This window comes from Notothenia rossii (assembly GCF_949606895.1).
Source record: "Notothenia rossii genome assembly, chromosome: 11".
Classification (NCBI taxonomy): Eukaryota; Metazoa; Chordata; class Actinopteri; order Perciformes; family Nototheniidae; genus Notothenia; species Notothenia rossii.
The window spans coordinates 5426577-5442582 of record NC_136910.1 but is presented as its reverse complement, the minus strand read 5'-3'; the positions used below and the strand labels follow the sequence as shown (position 1 = coordinate 5442582).

At 40.6% G+C, this 16006-nt stretch overlaps 1 long non-coding RNA gene across 1 annotated transcript; it reads right to left on the bottom strand.

Annotated features, from left to right (window-relative positions):
• Positions 1–748: 748 nt before the first annotated feature.
• Positions 749–9171, bottom strand: LOC307025574. The gene is made up of 2 exons (XR_013804201.1): positions 7767–9171; positions 749–7564 (listed from the first exon to the last, which is right to left on the bottom strand). It is a non-coding gene; the product is annotated as an uncharacterized lncRNA (long non-coding RNA).
• Positions 9172–16006: the final 6835 nt, after the last annotated feature.

Here is a 16006-nt window from a genome sequence, read left to right as displayed (position 1 = left end):
ATAAGGGCAAAGAGGCGGAGCCGAGGCGGCATAAGATAAGTCCGATATTTAAATGAAGAATACTCCACCAGGCACCAACACAACAAACACGTCCGAGTTCAAGTTGTGTTCCCCGGATCAGCCTCGCAGCTGAGCCCCTGTAGCATCCTGGAGCTAACAGAGCTAACGGAGCTAGCAGAGGGACAGAAAGCTAGAAGCAGCAGTCACCGCAGAGAACTGTCCATCAAAGTGACCACGCCCTAATTTATGCAAAAACTTTAAGACCTAATATAACTAAAAGGGGTGCGTTATAAAAGAATTCACTCCCCAATCCATTGTCATGAAGGTGGAATCTAACCATATCCAGAATAATTTGTATTGCATCCAGGGGTAGAAACGAGTTTATTTCTGCTGTAAAGTTGGGCATTTTAACATGGGGGAAATTGCGCCTTTCTGCAGCCATCCCCTATCGGCCAATAGATGAACTGCAGTTCGTGGCACTTCCTTATTGGCCTCCCGGCTCTTCCCCAGAGTTCGCCGCTTGACTCAGATATGACTTTGTTAAGTTTTAAACCTCAACCTAATATTGAGTGCCTATCTTCACATTTGACTGTATCAAATTCTAGTTTTAAAACCTTTAGTATTTCCGTTTGTATGCCTATTGTTGGAGATTTGGAGGATGTTGCAAACCAACCTCGTCTCCGCGTGTCGTTTGACAAGCTGGGTGAATTCGGGAGAAGAGAGGGATTAAGAAACACCAGAATACAAGTTAAACAATAATCCGGCTTTAATGATATACAGTAACGATACAAAATACAAATACAAAGAAATCACGAAGCACTCTGCAGAGTACTCCGGGCTCAGGTTCTACCACGTGTGTGAGACAGGTCTCAGGAACGGCTGGTGAAAAACAAGAGCGCGAACCAAAGGAAAACACAGGCTTTCATACTAAAACACAGGAGGAGGTGTGTACGTGCATTCCCCCAGAGGTCATCTTATTGGCAGAGATCAACACATGGCCTGTCGCACCCAATCAGTGCGACACAGCAGCTTTTAGCCAGCACACACACATCTCCTTTATGGCCCTGTGTCCCTGAGTCCATCTTCCCGCCTCCTGACTGCCACACACAAGTTAAAAGTATGTTTTAAGATATAGTTGTTATAGTTGGCTAAATATACGTAATACATGTTAATTACTTTCATATCAATAACAACGAGGAACACATTACCTATGCTCTTAAGCAGTATTAGAGATGCTTTTCAAATAGTCAAACTTCTCACAGGCTTACCTATGGCCCTTCCATTTGTTTGAGCTATTGTTCACATCTTTACTTCAAATAAAAGGTTTCACATTGTATATTTCCAGCTTCCTTTACACATACTGCTATTATTAACACAAAGTAACTAACCACACACCTCTATTGAAAACAAGTCGATTCCCCTGACAATTGACATGCTGAAACTCCTGGAATGCGTCCCTCCCCCACCTCTCTCGTCCCTGTCATAAAAACTGTTTCCATTTCATATGGAGTAATAAAAGATGTTTAAGCTAATTTCTCCACAATGTTTGTAGCCATTTAGTACCCACACATGAAAGAATAAGAACAGAGGTATAGTTGACCAGTAATCATGTAGCTCTTATATTTACTTCAATGAAAACACATACACATCTGCTACAAGATTGTGTCACACACACCCATTTTTTACGAGGGAAGCATTCCAGCGTCTGGCACTATCTCCAAATATGGTGTCCCATGCTCCCATCCTTCTCTTAAACACACAGAATTCACCTCAATATATTGGGAGAGGAAAAGATACTTTGTCCCTTCAAATTTAACACACATGAACATATATAAGGTGACACCAAAATGAATATACCAGATTTTACTTTCCTGTCATACCCCGTTACTTTAATCCTTCAAATAATTCAAATAATCCTTCAATTCCCCCTTTTTGGTCTCGCATTAACGAGACCAACACACATAAGACATTTGAAACAAACTACTGTCATTCTTTGATACTGTGTCTGTCCCCCTTCATTAAACCTTTGAGAACAGAAAACAACCTCCAATGACAGTGAAGAAACTATCAGAGTGAGAGCCTGAGTGCCAGACAGCAGCATCCTTGCGTGTTGTTGAATCATCAGGGCCCCCCCCCCCTCAGCGGAATACGCCAACAAGGGCAGCTGATAGGGAGGGGGAGATGCGGCCTTTCCTTCAAAGGTGGAACTGATGAATCTGATCAGAGAGAAGTAGACTCCTCTGCTGCCTCGAGAAGTCCCCCAGCCCGCTGACGCCTCCTTCCAAGTCGTCTGCTGTCGGGATGTCCGCGAGGTCCTTCTCCTCCAGTCCGCTGATGCCTGCTTCCAAGTCGTCTGCTGTAGGGATGTCCGCGTTGACGATAGCCAGGTCCATCCTGATGTCCTCCAAGGTCCTAGCCGCAGTGTTCCTCGCCGCACACTGGCTCCAGTAGTACCAGATGTCCCCCTTTGCTCCTCGGCGGACGGCATGAGATGTCCTCTGGGTCACTCTGTAGAGGCCGGAGAACCTGGGGTTGAGTCACGTAGGCCTGACGACCTTCAGCCAGACGAACTCCGCTGTGTCGGCCTCCTGCTCCTCGGGTCCCCCTTTTGGCGTCAGCAACCTGTGTGGAGAAATCTGATACCCACCCCTCAAGTCTACGCTCAGTGCTTCTGGGCCCTCAGGTGTTTGACCCACCACTGGTAGGCCGCTTCAGAATTCTAATACTTGGCCTGTGTCAACAAACTAAACCCCAACATCTTCAGGTGAACTAAATAACATATCTCAATAGCTCTGAATTTCTGACAAGCATCTGTGTTATTATAAATGAAATCCTTGAGATCCCATTTAAAATCTAAATATAATATGAACTGCTAATGTCTCTGGTAATGGAACACACTAATGTTATGGATTAAAAACAACTAAAATCATGATACTGACAAAGTGAATAATTTCCAGGCGAGACTGCTTCTACCTGTCACTGCTTGGATATTATCAAGCTGAAAAATGAATACAGAAATCCAACATACTGTCATCAAATGTCTTTCTATTATGACTTTAAATTAAATGTACATCCCCATAATGATCTAAACAGTCTATGGCTTTTACTTCTTTACCAGGCTAGTTACAAGATGTTGTCTAAATTAAATTCTATCTCATTACATTACTATGTTTTAACTTAGCTGTAATATGTTCTTTCTACATTTCAAACCTCAGTTACTTTAATACCTGTTGAAATATTACCAAATTGTTTTCATTATCACAGTTCACCTTCTCATTCTCATTCTGGAATTACCTCTCTCAGTAGCCCCTTGGCCACTGATTCTGCATCTGTGTTACCTGTTATAACTCAATCAATATTAGAAACATGTCAACATTAATCAAACAGTATCTTATCCCCAGATATGGAGCAGGTTAAATATAAAACTGTCAATCAATGGTCAGATTGAACATCTGAGTTGGGGCGGCAGGTTTCTTCCAGTCCCTAAATGAAAATATCCCACACTCCCCCTTTTTACACATGTAAACATGTGTAATAAAATCCTGTATGGGAAGAAAACTTTCAGGTAACCAGTGGTTATAAGAAAATACCAAACATCATTCACAAAAGTATATCCATCATCTTTCACAGTAAACACTCCAGGGAAAATAAGTGTTCATTTCCAGCTGGCAGTCCTAAAAGAAACAGAATCTTTAGATTTTAGTTTGAGTTTTACATTTGCAAACCGCCAACTCCTGTGGGAATTAGAAACGGGTCACATGTGCCTTTTTCAAATGTGTGGAATTGTAGGAAACCTGTGTTTCCCATGGAGCTCCAAAATAATGTATTAGTCCAAAGACATGCTCGGTTAGTTATTGTTTTAGAATCATGCAGTTACACTGATCACATGCAGAAATTCATTCACACCCACACTGTCAGGTTGTAAAGTCAAGTTTGGTCAGCCCCAGAGTCAGTCATTGATAGTGCTTTTCTCAAGTCACACTGTCAGTCAGGGTCAAAGGTCATTTGGTCTCAGTTTCATTGGCCATGTGTCGTGCTCTGCAGAGACTTTGATACTTCAGCATAAGCCAGTATCCTTTGTCTACAAAAATCAGTCATATATGGAGCGCCATCATTTATCAATTCCCGATTACCACCTTAAGTCAGATATCTCTAACTTGTCATCGGGACGGCTGCTTCCCACATTTCCTGCAACTTGGTACAAAACTCACTTCATAATAGTACTACTACTACTGCAATTTATTTACAACTAAGTAGTATTAAAATGTCTAAGAAATCTAATTCAGAAACTTGTGTACATAACTATTATCTTAAGTCAAAACATTACTAGGATCTGTGTAGCTCTGCATTTCATAGCTCATTATACTCATTTATCTTCAATTCTGGTCTACTTAAAAACAATGTTAAACTCTTTAGCAGTGTGTGGAACCTTGGGTGTCCGAACATGCAACCATCACCCTTTACTTTACCAAGGATTAAAAACAGTTTCCATCCTAAAGCCCTCCTATGGTAATAACTATGCCACAATGGTGAAATCAATATTGTAACAAATGAAATCACTGCTTTATTCACACATGAATAAAAATCTCTTGAAGAATAATTTATTAATATGATGGAAAGATTGAAGAATATGGTTCTACACTGTGCTACTCCAAAACACCCCCTGCTTAAAGTGTAGTGCATATTTCCCTCATGTCTCCCCTTTAACCCTCAGTGTGTTTTTAGGATGATTTTCTCATTTTACATTAATAGTTTCCTCTTTACTGCTATTTTGAATTTACCAATCGATTAATTCATGGTTAATACCTCTTTTTATCTTTACTTATTTATCAAGTCAATTCAAGTTCTTTAAATGTGGTGTCTTCTATGCGCGTTTTGTGAATAAGTGTGTTTATGTGTAAACTCACTCATTCCCGTTCTCCTTTTCTCCTCCCCTGGTTGTCTCAAGCCGTGACCCCGACCTCCTCACTTCAAATCGACTATGCCAACTCCTCTGATTCTGTCTTCTCTTCAGTCCATCAGCTCTTGAATCCATCCGCTGTAACTGTTTTAGGCAGCCTTTGGCCCAGTCACATCTGCAGCCCACATCATGCCACTGTTCTTTGCACTGCTTTGCATTTCATCTCCCCTTTACAGCCTCTCTGCTGCTTCATGGAGGGCGGATTCTGCTCTCATGTCCCCCACTCTGCTCCTGTGCCAAATCTCGTGGCTCAGCTTCATGCCCTGTCTGAGGGACTGATGAGAGTATTTCTGTATGTCAGCAAGCGGTTTGGTTCTGGATGCCTCAGGTGGAGACGGTTCAGCTCCGGTTCTCTGTCTGTTTGATGGAGAAGGAGGAGCCTCCTTTTGGGTTGGGTCTTTTGTCTGCTTGGAGGGACGGGGTCGTAGCCTTTCTAACTCAGAGGGGGAGTCCAGGTCCCGGGACGCCTTATCCATAAGAAGTCTAGCACACTGAGATTGAATCAATCCAACCCTTTCCACTCTGTCTCTTTCTAATCATACTATATGTCTTAGTTGCTAAATGCCATCTAAACAACACCATTAATGTCTACTAATGATATTACAAAAACTCCCTCTATAAATTGTTTCATCCATTGTTACATATCTACCCAACCTGACTCTTTCAGGAAACCATTTTCTTCCATAAATTGAAATACCTGTTTCAAGCATCACATATTTCACACACTACGAAAGAACATCTCCATACTTTCTCCAATATTTTAAATCCCACTGTTACTTAGAACAATAGTAAACCTGCAGAGCACACTGATCAGATCACAGTAATATACTTTGACTCAAGTGTAGGCCCATGTCTACTTTCCATTTTACTTATTACTTTTGGTGAATATTTATTTATATTGTCTAAATTCCTTGTCTATGATGTGCAAAAAGTTAGAGTATAAAAATGTGTTTTTCTTAATGTATTTACACTCCACGGATTCTTGAGTTTACTCATCTCCTAGTGTTGTCGTTCCTAAAAATGTTAGCAAACACAAAACTCCCACTACAACATTTATAGATAAATTGATCTAGCAAAATGAACTCTTTTCTAATTCAAAATGTGACAAAAGAACAATGATTTGTCTTTCACAAGATGGTGGTCTAACAGAATGACTCTTGACCTCATGGGGTCAAATAGATTTAGCCATGAGGCGGCTGACTTTAAAATGAACTGGGACAAAGAAACCACATGCATGTGGGTACATTATAGTCTAGAAATATAACACAAAACAACACGACTTAAAAATAATAACAATTCAAATGACTTCTGGTGAAAAGCATGAAGAACAAAACAACTTAATCTACTCTCAATGTTCATGTACACCATCACTGTGTATTTAATCAGTAGTTACCGGTTGTATCCTTAATCAAACTATTTCACCATCTTCACTTATTTTAGGTTACTCATTCAACAATATGACATTCTCCCGAATAGTAGTTAACTTTATATAACTTTTACTCTCTATATTTTAGCAACAACCTTACTTTTCTCTCTCTCTCTGTCTACTCTCCAAAACATCTCATTTCTCCTGACCACAAGTTTCTCATAAATCACCCCTTTGTGTAACCGTGTGAGATGGCTGGAGTAAAACCTCGTGCAGGACCTCTGTCATGCTTAAACATTAACAGATTCCCTCTGACAAACTTACAAAAACCTTCTCTTTACTTTCTACTCTTTTGTTCCTGTATTTAATATAATTTTCCCCTTGGAATATAATTAAGTACAATCCTTAGTTAATGACAAATACCATGAAATTCACAACGCAATGCAACGGTATCAATCAGTTCTCAAAGACTATATTTAAATAGCAGCAAACCATTGTTTCTTATTTATTTCAATATATCTTCCACTTCAAATCACACCTTGATCTGTTCATTTTCTATGTATTTCACTCCAACTTCAGATCACTAGGGAAAAAGCAAGCAGACACACTCCGGGCTGCTGCTGCTGCTCTCGAGAGGAAAAAGGGTGGGGGAACTCTCAGACAAATACTGACACCCCCTTCTCTCTCCCCTGCTGTAGCTCTCAGCCTCTCCTTCGGAAAAGGGGGGCTTCTTTCAACAATTAACACTTCTGCTATCCTTTTATTCAATTTTTCTGCTTGAACCCACTGTCCTCGTAAGCTCTTAACTCACGCTCCTCTCGTTAAAATGTTCCCTTCATTATGACTTCGTATCTATTCATCTGACTTAGGCTGTTTCTGTTACCAGTAAATATTCACAGACTTCATATCTATTGATCTGACTTACTGTCCTTGTTACCAGTAAATATTCACAGACTTCATATCTATTGATCTGACTTACTGTCCTTGTTACCAGTAAATATTCACAGAAAAAATGTTCCCCGTACAGTCTATTCAGCAACCCCCACAGAACAAAGGATTAATGAGGTCCGGTCACTTCAAAATTGCTTTTTGAAGGTTGCGTTACTCTCCTTTGGATTTTACTTATAACTCAACTTCGATTCCTATGAACCTAAGAATTGTTATTCAGATTCGTCTCCTGGATGCCGTCTGAAAACGGTCACTGGACGTCCCCCAACGAGTCTTCAGCCGTCTCCTTTCTGAAAAAAGTACGGGGCCTTTCACCTTCGTCTTACATACCTCGTTGATTCACTTTTATGTTATATAACTTTCCTACCTATCTAAAATATGTATTTGTATATTCCACCGCAACAACTATGACACCGGAATATGTCTCTGACAACTCTAAAATTTAGTTTAGCCAATTACAGACCTTCGGTAGAAACAGGCTTGTCTGCTCACCTTTCAATTGAAGGATCCTCGTTTTAGTTGTCAGAGATTATTCTAGGCCTCTTCTCCGGACCATTCGTCCGCTTGCCGCTGGTGGTCTCTTCCCCGAAAACACCCCACTCAGAAACGTCGGGTTCACCATTTGTTGGAGATTTAGAGGATGTTGAAAACCAACCTCGTCTCCGCGTGTCGTTTGACAAGCTGGGTGAATTCGGGAAAAGGGAGGGATTAAGAAACACCAGAATGCAAGTGAAACAATAATCCGGCTTTAATGATACAAGGCAACGATACAAAATACAAATACAAAGAAATCACGAAGCACTCTGCAGAGTACTCCGGGCTCAGGTTCTACCCCCAGTGTGAGACAGGTCTCAGGAACGGCTGGTGAAAAACAAGAGCGCGAACCAAAGGAAAACACAGGCTTTCATACTAAAACACAGGAGGAGGTGTGTACGTGCATTCCCCCAGAGGTCATCTTATTGGCAGAGATCAACACATGGCCTGTCGCACCCAATCAGTGCGACACAGCAGCTTTTAGCCAGCACACACACATCTCCTTTATGGCCCTGTGTCCCTGAGTCCATCTTCCCGCCTCCTGACTGCCACACACAAGTTAAAAGTATGTTTTAAGATATAGTTGTTATAGTTGGCTAAATATACGTAATACATGTTAATTACTTTCATATCAATAACAACGAGGAACACATTACCTATGCTCTTAAGCAGTATTAGAGATGCTTTTCAAATAGTCAAACTTCTCACAGGCTTACCTATGGCCCTTCCATTTGTTTGAGCTATTGTTCACATCTTTACTTCAAATAAAAGGTTTCACATTGTATATTTCCAGCTTCCTTTACACATACTGCTATTATTAACACAAAGTAACTAACCACACACCTCTATTGAAAACAAGTCGATTCCCCTGACAATTGACATGCTGAAACTCCTGGAATGCGTCCCTCCCCCACCTCTCTCGTCCCTGTCATAAAAACTGTTTCCATTTCATATGGAGTAATAAAAGATGTTTAAGCTAATTTCTCCACAATGTTTGTAGCCATTTAGTACCCACACATGAAAGAATAAGAACAGAGGTATAGTTGACCAGTAATCATGTAGCTCTTATATTTACTTCAATGAAAACACATACACATCTGCTACAAGATTGTGTCACACACACCCATTTTTTACGAGGGAAGCATTCCAGCGTCTGGCACTATCTCCAAATATGGTGTCCCATGCTCCCATCCTTCTCTTAAACACACAGAATTCACCTCAATATATTGGGAGAGGAAAAGATACTTTGTCCCTTCAAATTTAACACACATGAACATATATAAGGTGACACCAAAATGAATATACCAGATTTTACTTTCCTGTCATACCCCGTTACTTTAATCCTTCAAATAATTCAAATAATCCTTCACTATGTGTTGCATACTCTCAAATAACAGTTATTTCCATTGTTTTCATGCTGTGTTAGGTACAAAAGACTAAATGCGGGAACAGGTTAAACACAGAAAGTATTTTTTCTGTCTGAAAATCGGCAAAGGACAGTTTCAAAAGGTGTAGCGTTCTCATACCTTTAGATATCACACTGTAGGGTCTCGACAGAGTATACCTCACTTGAAAAGAGCAAAAGAGAAGAAACTACACCTTCTTTCACATTATTTATTTTCTTGTCAGCTTCAATTCAAGGGAATTTCATTAGAATCACTGTTGATGTTTTATCTTCTTCTGTATTTATTTTAATATTGTTGTTATGTTTTCTTTAAAGCACTTTGGGCTGCTTTGTGCATGGAAGGTGCTATACAATTAAAGTTCAATATTATTATTATTACTTTCTACTTCTGCACTGTAGATGAAATCAATCAAGTTCAAACCTGAGGGGTTATGAAGAAATCAACTAAATGTTTAAGTAGCAACATAACAACTGTGGTAATATTCCTTCGAGTCAGACACCTGAGTGTTTTTGCAGAACATAATTATGCCACGGATCCGAAACCTTAGACACTCAAGAAATAACCAAATATATGACAAATAGAAACACAAACACACTGCTGATTGAAGGAATTATTATATTGTTGTTCAACAGTATAAGAGCAAGAACACTTGCGTCAAGTCTGCCAACAGTATATTTGTCTGTCTAAAGAATAACAGAATCTCATAGGTTTTATACACTTCTTTTTAGTTTACACTTTGGACCTTTTACAATCACATGTTACAAGACCCTAAGCTAAATAACACACTGCAGACAGACATGTGCACATTCATGGTGTAAAGGTCTCTTAAGATAAACAAAAAGATGAAACTCAAGAGCATGGTTTACAACACATGATCATATAATATAGATTATTCCAACACATTATTCTGTAGTTGAGCCACTCTTTAGAAACGTCTCCTATCTCAAAGTGAGATGCCCGGCTTAAAAGGTTTTCCTCTGGTGTACAGCTGGAGACTCAGGATAGATTTCTGGTTTGCAGAAAGGAGTTAGAGTTTCCGCTGCGGGGCGAGTTAGAAAGTAAAAATAAATGCAGACAGTTGTTGAGATGCGTCAGCCAGAGTTGCAGAGCCGCAATATAAAAAGGTATATTCCTCTGCATCCACATCCCTTCTGCTGTTCAGGCCATCTAAGTAAACACATTTCCTCGGTCCCAGTTTAGCCACAGTCTGAGGTTGAGTCTTACTTTGGGCTCATGGCTGCTGCTCTGTGATGGAAAAAGGATGTGTAGGCGATGGTTTTGCAGAGGTAGCTGTCTCCTCAGGCTCAGGAGGCTTCTTGTCTCTCTATAGAGTTTTTTGAACGGCTCCAGGACAGGAAGTGAATTTCCCCATTAACTCCATTGACGTCTATAGGCATGGAATCAAAACAAACAACAACAAGATTAACAGTGATGTTTAATAAATGATTCGGAGCAACAAAAAAAATTGGGAAACAAAAAATAAAAGGCAAAGGTACAAGAAGACTGTGTATATGCTTTTTGTTATATTGTTAGGTATACAGGCCATAAGACTGTTCAACACCTGAACTAAGAACATCCATAACATTCACCTGTTTGCAACTTACACATTATGTATCACTTGTATATAGACTCGTATGGCACTACTTCTATTCTATTGTATTTACTTGCACTATTTTATCTGTTTTCTGGCTTCCGGTAACTGCTAGAATCCACTTCAAGACTCTGGGACTTGCGAATGGATCTGGCCCTTCCTACATCCAGGACATGGTTAAACCGTTCACCCCAGCACGTGCACTCCGCTCTGCATCAGCCAAACGGCTCGCTGCACCCGCACTGCGAGGGGGACCCAAGTTCCCATCAGCAAAAACATGTGGGTTTGCTATCCTGGATCCAAAATGGTGGAATGAGCTCCCCATTGAAATCAGGACAGCAGAAAGCTTACACATCTTCTTCAGACTGAAAACTCATCTCTTTGGACTCCACTTCGAGCGATAGAATTACTAACAAAGCACTTATATACTAACAAAGGACTGGCTTATCTAAAGCCAGTTGAGTAGCACTTCAAATGTTTGGCTCTATGAAACCTGATGTACTTGATGATTCTGTTTTCTTCAAGGTTGTATCTTCTTGGTCGAACGCACTTATTGTAAATCGCTTTGGATAAAAGTGTCAGCTAAATGCAATGTAATGTTTTATTGTGTTGCACTGTTGGAGGAGCCTGGGACCTAAGATGTTCATTGATATATCTACACTTTAGCTATGCACGCATGACAATAAAAGCACACATCCCATTAACCATTATGAATGGCAACTCAAGGAATCTGCAAACTCCTGGAAAAAGTTTTGCAAGATTTTGATCTACTGCAAAGTGAAGAAAGATTCAGCAACGGCATGGCTTACTTTGTGCCTCCAATGGTTTAAGAACCTCATTTTGGTGAACTACTTTTGTAATATAAGACAATATTTCTAAACGGGCAGTCATGTTTGTTTCGTTTGGGAGCAAACCATAAAGCAAACACTGTGGAGACAACTTCACTTCTGTGATGAACAGATTCTAGGATTGTTGGCAGTGTAGTACAAAAGAGTGGATATATTACAGTTGCCACTTCTACAGGATGACATATAGCAACGTTTCACAACCTCATAGCTCGTTGTACCTTAGATAGTTATGACCATATGTCTCATAATACAGATATTCTATTCACAATATGAATTTGACCTTCACTTCTGAAACCTCAACGATGAGCACTACTCAAAAAGCTGTTAAAAAGCTTTTTTATGAAGTGTATCAGCGAGAACCAGAAGCTTAAAGACAGCGTTTTGAAGGCCCACTCTACAGTGTGACAAATCCTTGAACATTAAACTGTAATGTGTCAAACTTTGAGATGATTTCAGTTCCTAATAGCAACACATGAAAGCCAGTATCAAGTGGTTTTCATGCAGAGAACAAAACAGGCAGGGTTAGAGTCGAGGGTCTCTATCTCCTTCTTTGCACCACTCAAGACTGTTGTGATATAACACTGTGTATATGTCACTGCTACTTGACTCTTTTATATCTTGATTTACTTTAAGAATGCTGCTATGTTTTTCCTTTACCTTGGATGTGTATTTAGTTCAGGTGTATATCAGTATGTAGTGTCTCTACTTTAAAGAGTCCTCTCCTGCTGATGTTCAGGTGTGTATCAGTATGTAGTGTCTCTACTTTAAAGAGTCCTCTCCTGCTGATGTTCAGGTGTATATCAGTATGTAGTGTCTCTACTTTAAAGAGTCCTCTCCTGCTGATGTTCAGGTGTATATCAGTATGTAGTGTCTCTACTTTAAAGAGTCCTCTCCTGCTGATGTTCAGGTATATATCAGTATGTAGTGTCTCTACTTTAAAGAGTCCTCTCCTGCTGATGTTCAGGTGTATATCAGTATGTAGTGTCTCTACTTTAAAGAGTCCTCTCCTGCTGATGTTCAGGTGTATATCAATATGTAGTGTCTCTACTTTAAAGAGTCCTCTCCTGCTGATGTTCAGGTGTGTATCAGTATGTAGTGTCTCTACTTTAAAGAGTCCTCTCCTGCTGATGTTCAGGTGTATATCCTGCTGTAGTGTCTCTACTTTAAAGAGTCCTCTCCTGCTGATGTTCAGGTGTATATCAGTATGTAGTGTCTCTACTTTAAAGAGTCCTCTCCTGCTGATGTTCAGGTGTATATCAATATGTAGTGTCTCTACTTTAAAGAGTCCTCTCCTGCTGATGTTCAGGTGTATATCAGTATGTAGTGTCTCTACTTTAAAGAGTCCTCTCCTGCTGATGTTCAGGTGTATATCAGTATGTAGTGTCTCTACTTTAAAGAGTCCTCTCCTGCTGAGGTTCAGGTGTATATCAGTATGTAGTGTCTCTACTTTAAAGAGTTCTCTCCTGCTGATGTTCAGGTGTATATCAGTATGTAGTGTCTCTACTTTAAAGAGTCCTCTCCTGCTGATGTTCAGGTGTATATCAGTATGTAGTGTCTCTACTTTAAAGAGTCCTCTCCTGCTGATGTTCAGGTGTGTATCAGTATGTAGTGTCTCTACTTTAAAGAGTCCTCTCCTGCTGATGTTCAGGTGTATATCAGTAGTGTCTCTACTTTAAAGAGTCCTCTCCTGCTGATGTTCAGGTGCATATCAGTATGTAGTGTCTCTACTTTAAAGAGTCCTCTCCTGCTGATGTTCAGGTGTATATCAGTATGTAGTGTCTCTACTTTAAAGAGTCCTCTCCTGCTGATGTTCAGGTGTATATCAGTATGTAGTGTCTCTACTGGGACATGTCTCCATGCTTTAATGTTCAAAAAGCTCTTTATTATTCTCATACTGTCTGTGCTGTAGCACCTCTTTTCACCCTCTGTCTGAAACCAGAGCCCAGTCTGCTCTGATTGGTCAGCTGGTTGGCTCTGTTGTGATTGGTCAACAGCTTAGAGATGTCCCCACGTACAATGACTTAGAGCGCTATAGCCAATAGAAGCGCGACTGTCACATATTGAAGTCACTTTGTTAAGGGAGTCGAATGGAGGCGTTTCAGGCAAAGAAAGACAATTGAAATGCACCAAGACCTATATAACAAACTACAAGAAAGGAAAAACTCCAACAAGCAGAATAGGGCCTCTTCATTATTTCTCCTTCTCTGCATCAGAGTTATAAAGAGAGTTTAGGTATTGTTACTCTGCGCACACACACTCTTTTCGTGCCAGGTTTCAGTGAAGGTTGTGTCCTTGAACAGATGTAAGTATTGTTTTATCCAGAGCCGACCTTGTATATCTCGTCGATGTGAATGTAAGCGTGTGCCCGTCTGTGGAGATCTGCAGAGGGACCACCCCCCTGCTGCGTGACCCCTGACCCACACAATGCATGCTGGGATTGGCTGTCGATCCTGTAACCCTGGAAAAGGATTAAGCAGGTGGAGAAAATCCTGAATGAAGGTTTTATTTGAGAGCTTCAGGATCATCTGCAGGCCTGAGATCTCTGAGGAATATAAGAGGATGTGATTGGACTAGAATCGACTCCTTTGTTTACTTAACAAAGAGACGTTACTATGTAACACTTCTATCTTTTAAAACAGCGGTTCGCAACCTTTTTCAACTCAGGGCCCACTTAAGAATCTAAACATTTTCGCGGCTCACATTCAACCATAAACAATACGGAGGCTAAATAAAGTTCTGATTGGTCAATTCAGAACATGTGACACGTTGTTAATCCAGTACTACAGACCGCTGTCAAGGTGGATCGAGAAAGAGAAAGGAAAAGAGGTTCAAATAAAAAATCTTAATAATGAAATGTTTCCACACAAATCATAATGTTTTGCAAATTATTTGGCGGCCCACTTGCAATGCCCACAGGTTGGGAACTGCTGGTCTAGCGCAGGGCTTCCCAAAGTGGGGTCGCGAGACCCCGAGTGAGGGTCGCGAGATGATTACAAAATAAAAATGGAAAATTTAAAAAAAAAAATTATTAAAAAAAATTGATACATTTTTGTTATATTTTTTTTTTAAAGATTATTATTAATAATAACGTTTGCATAGACATTTTCAGGGGCGGACTAGCCATCTGTATAATTTCCCCGCAACGAGGCTCCCCCTTTGACAATCCACTAGCGCAGTGTTTGTGCGGAAAACTGAAATGAATTCACTAGCAAGCATTATAGCATTATACGTCCTTTTTAAATTGTATATCTACTTCTCAAAGTCCTTGAAAAGTCCCCGCTATCGTTGGCAGTTCTGTCATCTGCATCTCACCTCGCTCTTCCTCCCCTGCTGCGGTCTAAACGGCGCTCCGAGACGTTCACTTCAAGCTTCTCGGTTGATCAAAAGAGTGCCGCGGGCGATAGTGAGAGCCTGTGATAGCTGTGAGGGGCAGGCAGAGCACACTTCAGACTGAGATTGCATTGTGAAGGGGAGGCAGCCTGCAGGTAAAAGAAACAAAGCCAAATGAGAGGAGAGGAACAAAAACAGATCCTGCTGAGATCCAAGAAAATGTTTCTACAGCATGGAGAGGGTGGCGCTTTCATCATTGGAAAGCTACAGTTCATCATTCTGTAAACCTACATTATCTTGAAACTAACTTACTAACTCACATGCTGCTCTTATAGGTCCCAGCATGGTGAGAATCAGCATATCTTTATCTAATGAAGTTGGATGTTACACATGATTTACTGCTGAAGAAGTTTCTAAACAGCTTAAGGACACACCAGTTTATTTAATTCCCATGTTTCCACAACTGATAGCATATACTAATCACCATAATCCATTTGGGCCTTAGAGTGTATTTCAATCAGATTAGATACAACATATTCTGCTCAGAGATTTACAGTAGATGATCCATTTTACATACTTGCCAACCTTGAGACCTCCGCGGGGGGAGGGGGGGGGGTGTTAGTGGATCACCGGAGCTGTATTAGATTAACATCTACACATGCTTATTGTAGTTGTAAGTGCACTGCCTTGCGCCCTGTAGCACCATCCTTGATGGAGACTTTCTGTGACTATCTGTCTCACCCTCTCAGACTTTCAGTTGCGCACGCTACTAAAGAGACGCGCTACCATGGAAACCAAACAATTGTGTAGCTGTATTAAAGTCCGAGTGGAAACAGTCCTGAGTAAATCTGATTTTGTGAGAAATCGGGAGAAATGCGGGAGAAATATGACCCCGGGAGGAAATCGGGAGAGGGCTATGAAATCGGGAGTCTCCCGCGAAAATCGGGAGGGTTGGCAATGGCAAGTATGATGTGAGTACAGGTCATGTGAACTTTGTTTAAGAGCTCAATACTTAATACATTA